This window comes from Anser anser, assembly GCF_964211835.1.
Source record: "Anser anser genome assembly, chromosome: 1".
Taxonomy (NCBI): Eukaryota; Metazoa; Chordata; class Aves; order Anseriformes; family Anatidae; genus Anser; species Anser anser.
In genome coordinates this window covers 187,839,677-187,856,373 of record NC_139720.1, presented here as the reverse complement: position 1 = coordinate 187,856,373, position 16,697 = coordinate 187,839,677, and the positions used below count along the sequence as shown (strand labels likewise).

At 36.2% G+C, this 16,697-nt stretch overlaps 1 protein-coding gene and 1 long non-coding RNA gene across 11 annotated transcripts in view; both read left to right on the top strand.

Moving 5' to 3' along the window:
- NBEA (neurobeachin) overlaps positions 1–16,697 on the top strand; it is a 520,716-nt gene that overhangs the window by 14,049 nt on the left and 489,970 nt on the right. The window lies entirely within an intron of this gene.
- LOC310883264 lies at positions 3,883–11,820 on the top strand. Its single transcript, XR_014573435.1, has 2 exons — positions 3,883–6,392; positions 7,288–11,820. It is a non-coding gene; the product is annotated as an uncharacterized lncRNA (long non-coding RNA).

The window sequence follows — 16,697 nt, the reverse complement described above, 5'->3', positions numbered from 1 at the left end:
TTAGAGTCTTCTTGGAGGAGAGTGTTACCAATAAACAGCTTGAATGAAACTTTTTGTGTCAATAATCCCACGTTCGACTTCAATGCGATGTGGATGGAAGTGCTTAAGGTTAATGCTGTGTATGTAGGGTGTGACACGGTGCGCTAGTTAATAGGAAATAATGCCTAGATGTATGAACAAAAGCCTGTGTGTCATATCCGCTGAAAATGCTTACCCAGCTTTCACACAGAAAGCTCAAAACTTGTCTTGTAGGATTTGCATCATCTCATAGCTACACTGTGCTTTTTGAGTGGTTGGCTGAACAGAAGGAAGACTGTAAATGTTCTCGTGGAGAGCTCAGTGTGGTTGGGATGTTTTACCCTGGCTTGGAATACTGTAATTAAGAGTACATTAAAGAGGTAATTAAATGTTTTCTTTTTCTAGTCTATCAGACAGCTACTGCTATTTAAAACTCACTTGTTTGGGATAAAACTGTAATTTATTTGTTATGAAGGTTGAATGGTAAGTTAGAATTTAAATGGAACAAGCAAATGAACAGAAACATCATAAGTTTACATTGGTGCATTTTGAACATATGCAGGACCTACCTAGCTTTTTGTTAACCATCATAGTGTCCCAGCACAGTTATTGTGGGATTTTTTTCTTAATGTTTGAACTTCTTGCTGCTTATCACTATCTCATAGTACTACTGGTTTGACTGCCAGAGACTAATGTGCGTGTGTTCTGCATGGAAACATTTGATTGCCTTTATCTGTGTTTGGTACTTATGGTATAAGATTTTCTTTTTCTTTGTGTAGGTGAGATTAACATTGTTTCATTTTGTGTGCTTTTAAAATTCTGGAACCCTTCTCTTTTATTCTTGCACGGAGCTAGTTAAGGCTTTCACAGATGTCTGGCAGATTTAATTGCAAACTGCCACTGAACTGCACATGCATTGTTTGGTTGGATCATCTTTTTATGTTTAAAAATTCATGGCAAAAAAAAGAAAATGGATTGTCTAGTGAGTATCAGTAAATCGTAAATGTAAATATAAGCATTTGGAGGCATTCTGCAGTATGAAATAGTGTTAATGTAGATGGTGTTATCAAGCTTCGAATCACAGAATTCTGAAGCCTTAAACTATAAAGGTTGGTTAAACCCCCCCCAAAATGCCTTGGATCAGTTACAGAATGTTAAATCGTGACTCACAGAACAATTTAGAATGAAAGGCTTCGTATTAGTGGTAGTCAAAACTGAGAAAGCGTGCATTCAAGTGTAGGCTCTGAGGGAGGGTGTGATGGTTCCAGCAGAACTGTGCAGAACGAGAAACCTGATACCCTCCAAATACTGTGCTTTTGTTTTTGTTCACAAATACATACAAAGATTCCTGTTACTTTCCTTTCAAAAACATGAAAGGTTGCTTGTTGAAAAATGTGGCTTTATTGGGCCTGTACAGTCCTTTTGCCCTCAATAGGAAGTGACTCTTCTGTTAGGTCATTATTTGCAGGTGAATAAACTTTGTTCCTTTGAGATGTAGGGGCTACGCAGAGCTGAGTACAGTAAGAAGCAGTTTTAAAAGTTCTGTGTCTCCTCTAAGCATACAGACACAGCTGAATAAAATGAGATATATCAGTTTTGGGAGGTACTGATAGTTGTTTTAAACATTTATTGGCCAAACAATGAATTCTGTCATTGTTCCATTGGTTGGATTTCACTTTCTTCAGAATGGAAATTTGAATTGATGTACTTAAAGATTCACTTTTTTAATACTTTACCATCTTTACTAATTAAATACAATTGCATTATTAAAGTTTCCTTTAGATCTGCAATAACAAAGATGACTGTAATCCTTGTCATAAGTGATGTCAAACAGTGGGGTTATGGCTTTACTTTCAAAGGAAGGAAAAATTGAATTGTCATGTTGAACAAGTATTGAAGATGCATTTCAGTGACTGCATTTGTGGAAAACTGGGTAAGTATTGCTAGCAAAGACAACTGAAGCCAGGTATCTGATGCAACCTCTCAGACTTTTTTTAGGCACATTCAATTAGATTTTTTTCCTTCATTTTCTGTAGCTTTGCTGTGTGACTTTCCATTAGTTTACAGCTTGTAATTGAAATTGAAGAATTATTTTAAAAAAGAATATAGAAAAAAACAAAGTTAGTATTGTTTTTTTTCTAAGTTCTTATTTTAAATCATTCTTCAAAGTGACTATTGTTACTTTTTTGAATGAATGTGGGGCTACCATAGTCTTTTATCCTGAGTAAACAGATTGCATTTTCCTGTACTTAATTTTTTATGAACATCAGAGATGTGCCTATTCTTACAGGATTTGGGGCTAATTAGTGTTCTTGCACATTTCAAAAAGAAAAAAAAAAGTGCATGTATTTCTAGCTTTGAATTCCTTAAATACTTTGCAGATAACATTTCACAATATTTTAAGTGCGAAGTATTTTTTTCAACTGGAGTATTTTAGCAAACTGTGACTTTCCATAAAAGTCTTTGATGTGCTTACATTAATTTTATTAAACTGCTTTTCATAAAGAAGAATAAACAATCAGTCTTGGAATTGTGTGTTTGGTTTTGTGTTTTGCAAGTCTTGGGGGGAAAAAGTAAATTTTTTTTGATTATACAAATAATGACAAACTGGAAAAAAATCAAAATCTCCCTTGACTGGAAGTTGTTATTTTTTTAAACTTAGAATACCAATTTGTTTAAATTGCTTTGTTTTAACTGGAAGTTAAAACACACTGGTTATTTGCACAGTGGGATGCTAAGAGGGTGTTAGGAAGTTGCAGCTCTGGGTATAGCCTGTGAAAGTTTTATTTCCAGATTGATTTGTGATAGACAAATCTATCAAGGGCTAGAATTAGATTGCTAAAATTGTTTTCACTTGTGACAGAATACTGGGTTTTAGGCAGCATCAATAAAAGTTAAAAGTTAATTCATTTTGCCTTGTCATGGTAGATTAAATTTCTACCTCTCTAAGTTTTTATGATTTGTGAACATCAAAAAATGTACTTCTGTGGATGCCCACCTACTGTTGAAGGAAAAAATGTGAGTTTTAAGAGAATATGAGAAACTATGCAAACAAGTTCTAATGAAAGAACCTCTGTCATTCTGAAGTTTGATTGCTATTGTACATTTTGCTTAAAAGACCATTTTCAGTGTACTTTTTTCAACTGTCTATATATAACATCTATATTATGGGATTTTTTTACTTCAAAATTGTTGCAAATCAAGTAAATGTTTCATAATACAGTAGCATATAGGCAAACACAACTGTTTTTCATTTTTAAAGGAAAACACATTTTTTTCCAGAAGTTTTAGTTGCCTTTTCTCTACCTTATAATGTATGTTAGATTTCCACCCCCACCTCCCACTCCCCTCACGTTTGTGAAATCTGTTACGTTAGATAAGCCATTGTCTTCCGTTAAGTTAATGGTGGAGCAAATAATTAAGTTTGTACAGTGGTGGAGATGGTTCATGCACCATGGGTAACTTGAGTTCTTCACCAGTTAAATTGTATTGAGGAGGATAGGTTTAGGAAACAGTCCCTTTGAAAAGGGAGAGTTGCATAATTCTGAAAAATCTCTTCCAAATTTCTTGGTCATCGATATAAAAGATGGCATTTAAACCCCTTTAAGTATTTCCTTAGCAAAATGAAGCAATACTAGCAAGTAAGTTGTACTGTTAACATGTATCTTGCCCACTCAGATTACAAACTGAATTTCAAATTGGTCTTAAATGTTCAAGTATGGTACTAAACACCTTGTGGAACTCTTAAAGTCATTAACAGGTTAAAATATATCAATGCCAAAAGAGTTATGAAAGCTCCTCCTCCTCTGCGTCAATATCTTTGGAAGGGATAGATGGAGGGGGAAAATAACCCATCAATGTATTTCTCTTTTCTGAGTTAAACGTTTTTTGCTGTAATAAAGTATGCTTGTATTACACAAAGGTTTGATTACAGGCATGATTCTATTTATTTAGTGAAAATATCAGTTTGATATTATATTCTTGGCCTATTTTGAAGTGTAGAGGTTCCAGTCATAAGCCCATCAGATTTCTGCTTAGATCCTTGATTTGTGGTTGGTAGAGGAGAGAGAGAAATGCGCTTTTGTCTTTATTTTGATTAAAAAGTTTTTTTCGTAGCTTTTAAAATTTGCTAATAGATATATAGTTTGGTAGTCAGTAATTCCTGAGCTGATGTGAGATTCTTTCGTTAGTTTCTTTGACATGACAGCAAGGGTACGTTGAGTACTGTTGATGAAACTATTATAATTGCTATTAAGAGGCATGTTGAAATAGGCCGTACATAATGCTGTCCTTAAGAAAGAAAATTTGTGACTGCATGTCAGACCTCAAACAGAAAAGGGAAGAACATTTAGAAGTTCAGTTGTTGGGATCAGGTTTTGGTGAAAGAGTATCTACTGACAGATAATTTTTGAGTATGTGATGTCATTCCATATTTAAATTATAATATCGCTATGAAAGATATCCTACAAAACTTCAGTCCTTCCTAGTGAGACATCAAGAAATCCTTTTTTTTTTTTAAAAAAAAAAGGGGGGGGGGGAAGGCTAGGTTTTAGAAGTGTGAAGCTGGAAGCTAAAATTACCTTTTTTTCCTCTTGCCAGAATCTTGCTTTCTACAACTTGGGGAAAAAAAACTGGTAAACCTAAGTATCTTTTTCAGATCTTACTTTTTGTAATACACCGTCATTTTTCCTAAAACACAGGCAGAATGCCTGTGCTTGATATAACCAGCCATCTGTTGTAGGAGTTGTCCTCAAGATATCACTGCTTTGTGTGTGTGGAATTCTGGTTTCCTGATTTCCTCTTACCAGCTCTGCTTTAGTGACATTGCCTTTTCACAGATTACAGTATTAGTGTGATTTCTAAAACCTTTTTTAGTATGCTTTTATAAGCTACCTGAACCCATACTAACGTTCCTTGGGTTATGATTCCTCCCCTTCTTCCCCAAAACTCTTTCATATGCATCTAAGGAAAAGTTAATGGTCAGGCTTCATCATGCTCCTAGCAGGAAATTTAGCTGCTAAAAGGGACTTCGGTGAAGCTGATCTTGTGTTCCCGTCAGGTCGCACCAGATAACTGAAGTATCGGTGTGAAGCTACCAAAACCTGCTCTACAACCAGTGCAGTGACAGCATGCTACCGTGGACATGCTTTGCACAGCAGCTAATCAGAGTCTTGCTTTAGACTGATTCTTAGCTGTGAACAGCCTCATCTTGTAGCTAGTCTTGGTTCACTACCCAGAGCTCAGCTTGGGTCAGTCAGATGTGGTAGCCCATGTATGAGTAGCCACTCATAGCAGCTATCATTTCTGGGCCCAGATAAACTTCAGCATTACATGTCCTCATGACCACATGCCTTCAGAAAGTTGCTGGCACAGTTGTGCTGACAGTACTTCTTCCACAAAGCAATGGCAGGACCATCAGACCATCTGAATTAGTAAGCCTTTCCATCCAAATTGCTTATTTATCTGCCGATTTGGAAAAGGTCATTCATGTAGCCAGAGCAACGCGGGCTTATCAGTGCTACAGAGGAGGAGATTGCTACCAGCATAGGGCAGCTTTGGTAAGGGGTGGGTGCCAGGCATTTGTCCGGTGGTCGGGGTTGTGATGTGCAGATGAATGAAAACACAACTCTGTTACTTTACTTCTGTAAGAAGGAATTAGAGTCTGTTATGGAATGGATCAGCCTTTATAAGTAGCACATAAATATTAGCCTGCCTATCGGAAGTTTCTTTTATGGAGGTAATGAACACTGGCAAATGAGAAATGTGCATTGCTTTTGCTTAGGTGTTATAAATAGGAGCTATAATCTGTCCTGCATGTGAGGATTCATGGGATCTATTTACCCTGAGATCAGTTTTGAATTGAGGTCTTAAATGCGGTATGCTAGGCAATCAACTCAGGACCCTAGTCTGTTTTCTGCTGTATTTCTTCTAATTCCTTGGTGACTGAGATTCTGATGTAGTCTCAAAATGTATATATAGGGGGGAAGGCTGAGATGAAGTGCTTGTGACCCTGTTTGTGACTGTATGGGGAAGCTTAGGTTCCACTGTTATTTCAGTCAGTTAAGCCTGTTAGCTAGGATTTGCAAATCTGTTGTGTTCTTGCAAGATTTGCTTAGTCAGAGGATGGAGTGGGGTATCTGTTAGGTGAACCTCATATTCCTTGTGAGATTAATTTTGTATGCTAGTATCTTTCTTTCCTAAACCTGTTTTTGGTCTTGTCAGGGCTATGGATTCTATTAAGTGAACTGGATTCAGCTTCCTTCTGGATGATCATCACCAAATTATGATGCTTCTCAGGCTGTGAGCTCCATTGAGGTCTTAGACAGAGGCATTCCTCTTTATACTGGACCTAGGGAAATTATCTTCTTACCATGGTAAGCCAAGGTGTTGAAGTTGCAGGTTGTTTTTAAAGGTGCAGAAATATTTGTCTAGAAGATATCAAAGTTGTATTCTGGTGTGTCAGGACTTGTTACAAAACTGTCAAGGTAGATTTCAGCTCAAGCTGTAATATCCATGCCTTTTTTTGAGAAATCTCCTTACTGCACATAAAAAGGCTATAACCTGGAGCTTCTCTCTCTTTTCTATAGAACAGTGTGTAATCACAGCATATGCAGGAACAACAGTTTTCTGTAAGAGCAGTTTTGCTACAATTTTCTGCATTGATTCTGAAAACTAGTTCCAGTAGCTCATGATTTCACAAGGTACTATACCGGGATTGTAATTTCTTTTGGAATCAGTCCAATATGTTTGTGCCTTAGAGATTTAAATTATATATGTGTGTGTGTGTATATATATGTTATGCTTCTGAATATGGGATTACAGTTAGCGTCTGGGTGCCAAATTTAGGAACTTTCCTTCTATGAAAAACTCCAGCATCACAAGATCCAAGATGTTCTACTGAGATGATTGGTAAAAACTGAGAGTCAGCTTAGTCCTTTGACTAATGACATTGAGTTGTCACTAGCCTAGTGGTGGGAGAGTGCTGGATAAGTCAGATTTCTATGAATCTTTATATTTAGCTGCTGTAGACCTGATTATAATTTTAGAATATGATTTTGTCATTCCTCAGATGACCTCTATCACTGTAAGAGGAGTGCCCACATTAGCAATCCGTGCTAGTACCAGGTGTTCTGCAGAGCAGCACAGGTGGCACAGAGAACCCAGTTCCCACATGACAGGCATTTTAGGGGAAGTTACTCCAGACTAGGCTGTCTGATCCTTTGGACTGCATGTTTGTTAACAACTGAAATGCACTTTGCTATTTTTGAGGATCTGCCTTCCCCTGAGTTGATGGTTGTGTGTACTCCTGGAATACATCTTTCATTTTAGTCACCCAAAATATATATAACTTGAGTACTCCAAGATCATGTTGTGATGCAAACTGAAGCAAATGAAGTTCAGAATGGAGAAATCTGGAAGATTTGTCTGAGAAGCACACATCTGATCTAATGAACTGCAATACTAAAGTAGGCGCACTCTAAATTTTCCCTTCTCATCTATTTTTATAGATTTTCTATTTAGGTTCATTAGTTACCAATCCTCATTTCTCAACTGATGAGAAAATGTAACGATTATTACTTTAATTAGTTGTTGTTCTAAATTTTTTTTAATCTGTATGTTTCCATTATGAAATTCCGTGCAAAACACTAAACTGTTCACTTATGCGAAGTTTTGCATTTGACTAAGTATTCCAACTGTGATTGGGAAAATTAAAAGTTAACTCTGTCCTCTTCTGCAGGGGTCTTAATCATATTTAATCACTGGTATTTAAACTAAAAAGGAAAAGGGAAAACCTGAACATTGTGTTTAATCACACTAGCCATGCGTTTCAGCCTTCTCTCCATTGTTTAAAAGTATTCCAATTTTCAGAACTTTCAGTCTTGACATCTTATTTATGGCCAGAATGAGAAAATATAGAAACAGTGCATATTTAAACGAGTGTGATAGCCTAAAGAATTCGGTGATTTTGATCCCCCCCAACTTAATTCCATTATGACTTGATTTTTCAGTTGTAATATATTTTTGAGTAGGTGCTGTATTTTTTTGTATTTTTCCTTTAATACGTAACTTCCTGTGCATGGCCTTCTGCATTCTTCCTCAGTTAACTGTTAATGGAGTTAAACAACTGTCTAAAGTATGATTTTGCTTGTTGTTGTTGTTGTTTTTTTTTGGGGGGGGGGGGGGGGTATACATTTAAAGCTGTCTATTACAGCCCACTGCAAGAAAATAAATGGTGGGAAATTGGTGCTGCCTTGACCAAGAGGAATTTGTATGTGCTCTGAGAAAGTAAGTAGTCTGAGTCTGTGTCAGAACAACTGCTTTTTTTCCTTGTTTTTCCTTGTGCCTGTTACACTGGAGATCTTATTTTATTATTTTGGGACTGTAAGCATCTCCTTTCACAGAGGAATTTGATTTTTTTTATTAAAATATGTTGATTTAGATCATACCACTTATACTGAGTCACACCAAATTTCTAGACCAGTGTTCTGTTTTTTTCAAAAGCGGATGTTTAGGGAAGAGTTTAAGAGCAGGGTAAGCAAATAACTTAGCTTTTTGTGAATGCTGTTTTAGGCACTAGCAAAGCATGGCTCTGAGACCTCTTAGCCAGAGGCGCCACCTTTGTACTGAGCATCCATCAGTGGATTTCTTCCCCGACACCCTACTCCAATGCAGTTTTCTGCTGCTTTTGAACATACGTAAAATGTTTTAGCATATATTCTTGTGGTAAGGAATTAAAATTGATTATGTAGTATTTATTTTTAAGCCTACCTTCTCACACTTTAATGTAATACCCCTTAGCTGTTATATTCAAAGAGCTGTTGACTTTTGTCTGTAATACGCAAAATTTTATAGGCCTCTTGTATTTTTGCTCAGATACCTTTTTCCAGCTGAAGAATCCTAGTTTACTTGTATATATTTTTTCTGTTGTAAACTACTCCACATCTAAACAGAAAAAAGTAAAAGTGATGAATTGAAAAATATTTTAAAGCCCCATATGAGCTCCTAACTGGAGTGAAAAGTGTTTTCTGGAATTCTACCTTTCAGTCATAACTACTGTTTGTTTGTTTTGGTTTTTTTTTTGATTTCTTGTTCATGAGCTTGCTTGAACAGATTGAAGTCATAATCCCTTAGTTTTCAAATCCTCTAGTTTTGAAAACACACTGGTGTGGGGTTTTTTTGCTTGTGGTTTTGTTGTGTGTTGGCCTTTCTGCCCTCCATACTGTCTGGATCTTTCTGTCACAAGAAATTGGAATAAAGATGCAGAGGTGAAACCGTTTTAATAGAGGTAAATTTTGTGCCTGTTCACTTTTCCTTTTCAAATAGGATACTGGGGAATATATGAAGGCCTGTATTAAAATGTAACTGGAAGATTCACACAATCCTGATCTGGATTCAATTTGCTGCTTTACAGGTAGCTAAGATTGTTGGTACAGAGACATCCACAGAAGGTAGTAGTGATACTACCTTGATTCTTGACTGGATTCAGCTACCTGTGAATTTGATGCCATGAAATTGTTTATCAGATGATATACTGAACTTCTGTAATTTATCAAAAGCTTTCATTTAAGGGAATGTGTTTTTTTGGTGTTTATATACCTGTCATTATTAGAAAGTGGGAGGAAATTCTGTTTCATGCTTTATATAGAGCATGAGGACCTAGATAAGTGCATTTAATTAGTGCCTTACAATGTGCTTATTTTTTATTTATAAAGCATTAGAATACCTTAAATGTCAGGCACTTGGGAGTACAGAGGTAGCAGTGTGTTGTTTCTGGCCTTTTAAACAACATCTCAGGGTGCTGCCTTTTTTCCATATTTCCTTAGCTCCTGACAGGAGAATTAAAAAAAGAGGTTGTTCAGCAGTTGTTAAATTTTTTTTTTCATGGCAGGTCCCTTAATTTACTCTCTGATTTTGCAAAGTAATTTGCACTAATGAAGCAGAGAGATGGCCTTACTTGTCCAGGTGTGACAAGTTGCCTAATTTTAGTAGTCCATGTTTGAATGTAGACAAAATTGTGCCCATTTTTCAGTACCTTAAATTTAGTTACATATAGATCTGGTCAAAATATTGTGCAATTCTTCTTGAGTTTAATTTTTCTAATTTGGGGTGCTGTTTTCAATCTTTTTGCTTTAGTCATCTGTAATATCTTAACTTGCTTCTGTGAATTAGTGTCAAAATTCAGGGTGTTACTTCATACCTTTGGGACTAATACTACTGTGGAGCAGTGTGTTAACATATGTATTACCTGGTCAGTATTCACAAGAATGTGGCCAAAGGCATGATGAAGATAAATTTAGATGGCACGTACTCTGTGAAAGAATAGCAGAATACCATAGTTTTCTATATTTCAAAGAATATATTTCAAAACGAAGTAAAAAAATAAGTAAATAAAAAATACTATCCTATGAAAAAGGTGATGTTAACTCTGGTTCTGTGACCAAAGTGCTCTGCTGCAGGGCTGTGGAATGAGTAATTAAAGATACTGTGGAGTAGTTTTTCTTTTCCTAGAGTTGAGTCATACACCTGTTATAAGATTGTGAAATTGTGTAGTTAGAAATGAATCCAGCAGTGCATCATGGGTTCTCTGACAGGTCTTTAAGCTCTGATGACTGAATGTGTCATGAAGGGAGGGTAAAAGAGATTGGAGAGCTGGTGATGATTACAGTGTCTAATAGGTACCAAGTCTGAGGCTATCATCTCTGTAGATGTTCTTTATCACCATTCACAGGTGGAAGAGATGGAGAAGAGTTCATACAGAGGTAGAAAAATGCCCGATTTAGAATCTTTCTTTCAGTTGACCTTAGAAAAGCTTTTTTTTCTGTTTATCCTTTTCTCAGGAGATTAGCCCTTTATTTAGGAACCAAATTAGATCTCTCAAATTTGGTGCTGTGGATGTTTTCTTAATCACCGAGTGATTAATTTTCAGTTAATTTGGGATCCATTAATGCACAATCAATATCATCTTTCTTCTTGTGGTACAGTTAGTGGTACTTACATATTCAAATCTGGGATTTCTAATTCAAATTTGATAATTTATTCTTAGAGTTTTATAATTTTTTTAACCCAGACTCTTCTGTTGTAGTCTATTATGTTGGCTATGCAAATTACTAAACCAGTAAAGGATTTTGCTGAACAATTTGTTATACTTGATATAAAATATCTTTAAATTACTTCTGGAAAAGCTATGAATATATATGAATTTAGACCACATTCAAACTAAAATTACTGAAATGTCAAGTTTGTTATTTTTCCTCTTTTGGCATTTTGCGTATTTTTGCATTGTGCATCTATCTCATGGGTAGTTTTTTGCTTGGCTACAGGACAGTTATGTTGTTAAAATCAGTTTGTTTATTCTTGCTGTATTTTCTGTTCCAGATGTATTTATTTATGTGATTGTGTTCTTTTTTCAATAATAAAGCTTTTATTGCAAGTTTCATTGTTTTCTTTTTTCTTTTTTTTTTTCAAAGAAATGACTTGTCCATTTATTTCCATAAGATTTCAAGCCCAGAATTAGTAACTGCAATGAGTGGTAGTCTTCCTTCCAGACTAGAGGCCTTTATCAATTGGAACTCAGTTTTGTTTATGACATTACCTTTAGAAATCCTAATACTTTAAAAAATGTAAGAAATCATATGTTCTTGCATCTTTTAGAAAACTGATGTTTGGTGTATGTGAATCAGTACTGAGATTCTCAAAATCCATTAATGCTAGGTAATGGATTTGTATAGTAAGCGATGTTAAACCTTTACATTTTAAAGCTTTGGAAAATTAGCTTTTTGGTACATCCGCCCCCCCCCCCCCCCCCCCAAAAAAAAAACCAACAACACCAACCAAACAAAAAAACAAAACAAAAAAAAACACCCAAAAGAAGCAGGATAAGCAGTGTATTCTTATAGCAGTTTTATGAAGGAAGCATGTTTTTAACAACAACAATTTAAAATCTATCTCATTGTCTGTTCTCTGTTGAATACCCAGCCTGGAGCTCGTATTTTATTCTCTCTGCATCAGTGATGTTATAATTGAGCATGTCTAAGGAGACTGATTGAGATATTAATTAGGAGTGATTCCTAAAAGAAATGGTGTTGAACACTGGAGGGCAACATTACTGTTAGCTGGAGCCACATAGTCTCTCCATGTAGAAGAAGGTGTGCTTGCATTTGGTGCTTTACACCTCCTACCTCTTCTGTCTGTCTTGCCCTGTTTTAAGGTTCTTCATGTAGAAGTTACAATGATTATGACTGTTACAGCTGACAGCTGATGTGGCCTTTGCTTTCCTTTGCTCATTCTTGGAGCATAGTGATTTAGTGAAGATATTTGAGTTCCCAGTGCCAGTCCAGAATTGTCTTCTTTTAATGAAATCTGTTTGCCATGGCTTGGTAATCAGAAAGTTTTCTTGCTTTCTTTATAAGCTAATGATTCTGTAACATTGATTCAACAAGCATTTTCACCATGTACGAAACAAAAATATTTATTAAGTCATAGAATTGTAGAATGGTTTGGTTTGGAAGGGACCTTAAAATAAATATATCTTTCTTAGAGGCCTTTTTAAGGACTGGAAGGCCGCTACTAGGTCCCTCCAGAGCCTTCTTTTCTCCAGGCTAAGTAACTCCAACTCTCAGCCTGTCTCCATAGGAGAGGTGTTCCATCCCTCCGATTATCTTCGTGGCCCTCCTCTGGACTCGCTATAACAAGTCCATGTCCTCCCTGTGCTGGGGGCCCCAGAGATGAATGCACGGCTCCAAGTGGGGTGTCATGAGAGCAGAGCAGAGGGGCAGCATCACCTCCTTCACCCTGCAGACCACGCTGTTTTTGGTGCTTCCCAGGATATGGTTGGCTTTCTGGGCTTCAAGTGCACATTGCTGGTTCATGTTGAGCTTCTCATCAGCCAGCACCCCCAGGTCCTTTACCACAGGGCTACTCTCAACATATTCTCTGCCAAGCCTGTATTTGTGCTTCTGATTGCCCCTGCCCAGAAGTAGGACCTTGCACTTGGCCTTGTTGAACTTCATGAGGTTCATACAGGCCCACCTCTCAAGCCTGCCCAGGTCCCTCTGGATGACATCCCTTCCCTCCAGCATGTCAACTGCACCACACAGCTTGGTGTATTCAGCAAACTTGCTGGGGGTCCAACTTATCCCACTGTCCAGATCACCAGCAAAGATGTTAAACAGTACCGGTCCCAGTCCTGACCCCTGAGGAACACCACTCATCACTGATCTCCACCTGGACACTGAGCCATTGACCACAATGCTTTGTGTGCGGCTACCCAGCCAATTCCTTACCTACTGAGTGGTCCATCCAACAAATCCATGTCTCTCTAATTTAGAGACAAGGATATCATGGGGATGATTATATTTGAGATGTATGAGATGACGTACTTGTGCTAAATCGGATTTCAATGGCAACTGGGATTCATCCAAATATATTAAACAGTATTTTAACACCACTTTTAAGATAATCATGATTCTTTTATGAAGTTTTAAAAATATCTAACAGTTATATGCTCAACATTTTAGTATTTATCAACATATAGATCGGGAAACTGAAATTAATGAGTATGGTGTTCTGAAACAGCTTAGACATGCCTGCAAAGCACCCAGGTACACCTGAAAATCTGGCTGTGTATCTCCTAGATATTTTTTTAATCTGTACTTTTCTTATAACCTTATAATCTTTTTCTTCTAAGAGCACAACTTTTGTGTGCTTATTTGCAGTTAGTTCAGATAAAGAAAACGTTCTGTCTTTCATTAAATGTGATAATCCATTATCTACTTTTCCTCCCTTAAAACCTCATAGCTTATTTTGTGTTGCAACCGTTTTCTCTGCCTGCTCTTATTGATATGGGACTTTGCCTTTTAATTACAGAATTCTAATTTTTATTTTAAAATGTTTTGCAAAGATGTCAAATAGTATTTTCTTATATGCATCTCTTTAAGGCTATTTCTTCATGGACCTGCTTCAGCATAACCAAAATAGTCTTTTATAGGTAGATTATGTTTTTGTTATTTTACCTGAAGTTATACAGGATGGCTTAGTGTTTACACATAGATTTGGTCTAAAAGAGAATTTAACGTGCCTCATATTTTGCATCTCGTTAATTTATTTGTAGTTATTGGAATGAATAGGTGAGAGTTCTGCATTCAATTTTTTGAGCTCTTTTAGAAGTGTGTATGAGTTTCAGTCGTGTAATTGTTTCTGGAAAAGATAGGTAACAAAGACTTGATCTCCAGCTGACTGCTGAAACAGCTGTCTGACCTAAAGCTTCAGTTGCTGTGGTTAAAGGAGAATGCCACGAGCAATCCAGTTCTGAGATGGATTAACTTTCTGAAGTAAAGCTCGGTTGACAGCATAAGGTGTATGCTAGTTGGACTTGGCCCTTCGAAAGTGCTTTGTAGTATCAGAAGTCAGAGATTTGCCTTGGGCAAATTTAAGGACTAACGGCAATGATGTGCATAATTCTTCTACTATGATAAATATTTAAAAGACCTTGATGTGTCTATTGATTCAAGACTGATACTGAAAGACTGGGGAAAAGAGGCATTGTATGAGGTGTGAGTTAATGAACGGGCAACCGATAGCTAAGAAAAGCTAGCTATTTTAGCAGGAATGGGTGGAAGAGGGAAAGAGAAAGGAAAGAGAAATAAGGTGACATTTGAGTGGCAGTTTAAAGAAAGGATTCAGAATGCAGAAGGTTCAAAAGATGTCCGTTCTAAAGAACCTTCTAAAGAAAGGAGTGATATTCTTGGAAACATAGAAGAAGTTTGAGAAGTAGTCAGAATCACAATAGCAACACAGAATAAGGATAATCAAAATATTTGAAAGAGGAGAGGTTTGTTTGTTTTCTAAAAAAAAAAAAAGTGAAAGAAGGACCCAGTTGAATGGGAAGGTGCAATTGTACAATGTAGTTCTTTGATTTTGACTAAAAAAATACTATCTTAAGCAGTTTTCTGGCAGTTTTCAGTCTAAGGCACTTGTCTTAATGTTCAATTTTCACAGCCTCAGTTTGCAATTTCAGTTTGTATTATATGATTCTGATAAATGACAGGGGAGCCTGGATTGAATGTCATTAGTTGTTAAACGTGTTTTCGAGGCTACTTGCATTTCCTTTCCTCAGATCAGTGAGTCATTTAAACTGGAATCATGCTTTGAGTTCTTCCGTAGTAGCCTAGTCTTCGATATCAATGGAGGAAAGCTTTTGTTTTGCAACACTGCCCATGAGGCTCTAGTCTGCCTGTTTAGGTTCACTGTGTAAAATGCTCTCTGTGGTTCTGGAGTCATGTTTTCTTTTCTTCCTGGAGCCCTACATGGGCTACCTACCCTTTATGACCTGTCTGACAGCATTTGCCTGTTTGGCTCAGCTGTTCACATGTCCGACCCACTGCCCTCACGTCATGACTAAAAGTGAAGTCAAGGAAATACAGCATTTAAACATGAATAGATGGCTTGTTGCAATTGAAAGTTAATATGTATTAATCTTCTACATGGTATTTACATCTTGTAAAATAGCTCAAAATATATCTTGTAAAGTGTAATGTGTTTGTAAGTAATATCGTTGTAAGGTATTTAATGCATTGGAACTAAATACATATTTTTGCAAGATGCAGATAACACTTTTATATGTTGATCATTACATGACTTATTTCAACATTTCTGTAGCCTATGTGGTTTATAACTTTATTTACTAAAACAAAGTAAACTATAAAAGACTCCTCAAAAAATGAGATAGTGAAGAAGATAAAACCACTCTGAAATGATGAGGTTAACTTAATGTTAGAAATTCTGTAATGTATCTTAATATCAACACCCTCCTATTAAGGTTGAACCAAGAGTGAGAGCATGAGAGAGACAGAATATATAGCCTCTTATCCACTTAATTATGCATCCAACGACTTGGCTGGAGAAGTAAAATTGTTGTAAAATAGTTGTTTGTACTATACCCGATTTACATAGATTTAAAAGATGCCTTTAATGTTTATCTTTTGCTTTTCTCCTCTTTTCATTTTCTTTTAATAAAGTTTCCTGATTCAACAACTGCAAACAATGGCTTTTTTTTTTTTTTAAGAATTTAGCTCAAGCTTAACTCTACATATCTAGCAAGACTCATCTAGCCTTTGGAATTTTTTTTTTTAAAAAGATAAGTCATTTAAATGATATACTTTGTTTACAGAGTGAGTTGCATGCATTTAAAACTCTTGGAAACATAACTAAGACTGCTAAATTTGTAAAAGTAGCAAACTTAATTTTCCCAATCCAATGTTCTTAACAAATAAGCTGTGTTCTCCAGGGAACTGATTCCTTCAAAGTGGTGAAAAAAACAACACAGTGTTTTTCTTTCAAATTGTAGGTGTGTTTTTCTTTTTTTTTTTTAGGCATTTTACGAAACCATGCTGAACGTAAATGCTAAAAGCTATGTGAACTGAATTCCCACGTAATTCATGCAGGTTCAGTTAGTTGCTAAGAAGTCATTGAAGTGGTATTTTATTGAAAAAAATCTTTCTTACACATCTTTTGGACCATTTCTGAAAGATTTCTCAAGACTCTTATGAAACAATATTTCTGCCTATTGACTTGAGCCTAAGAACCACTTTCAAGAAGGATGAAACTAGGATGTGTTTCTTGAAGTATTTTTTGTACATTCCCACTTAAATATGATAAAGAAGCTTGTGATATTAACTTCT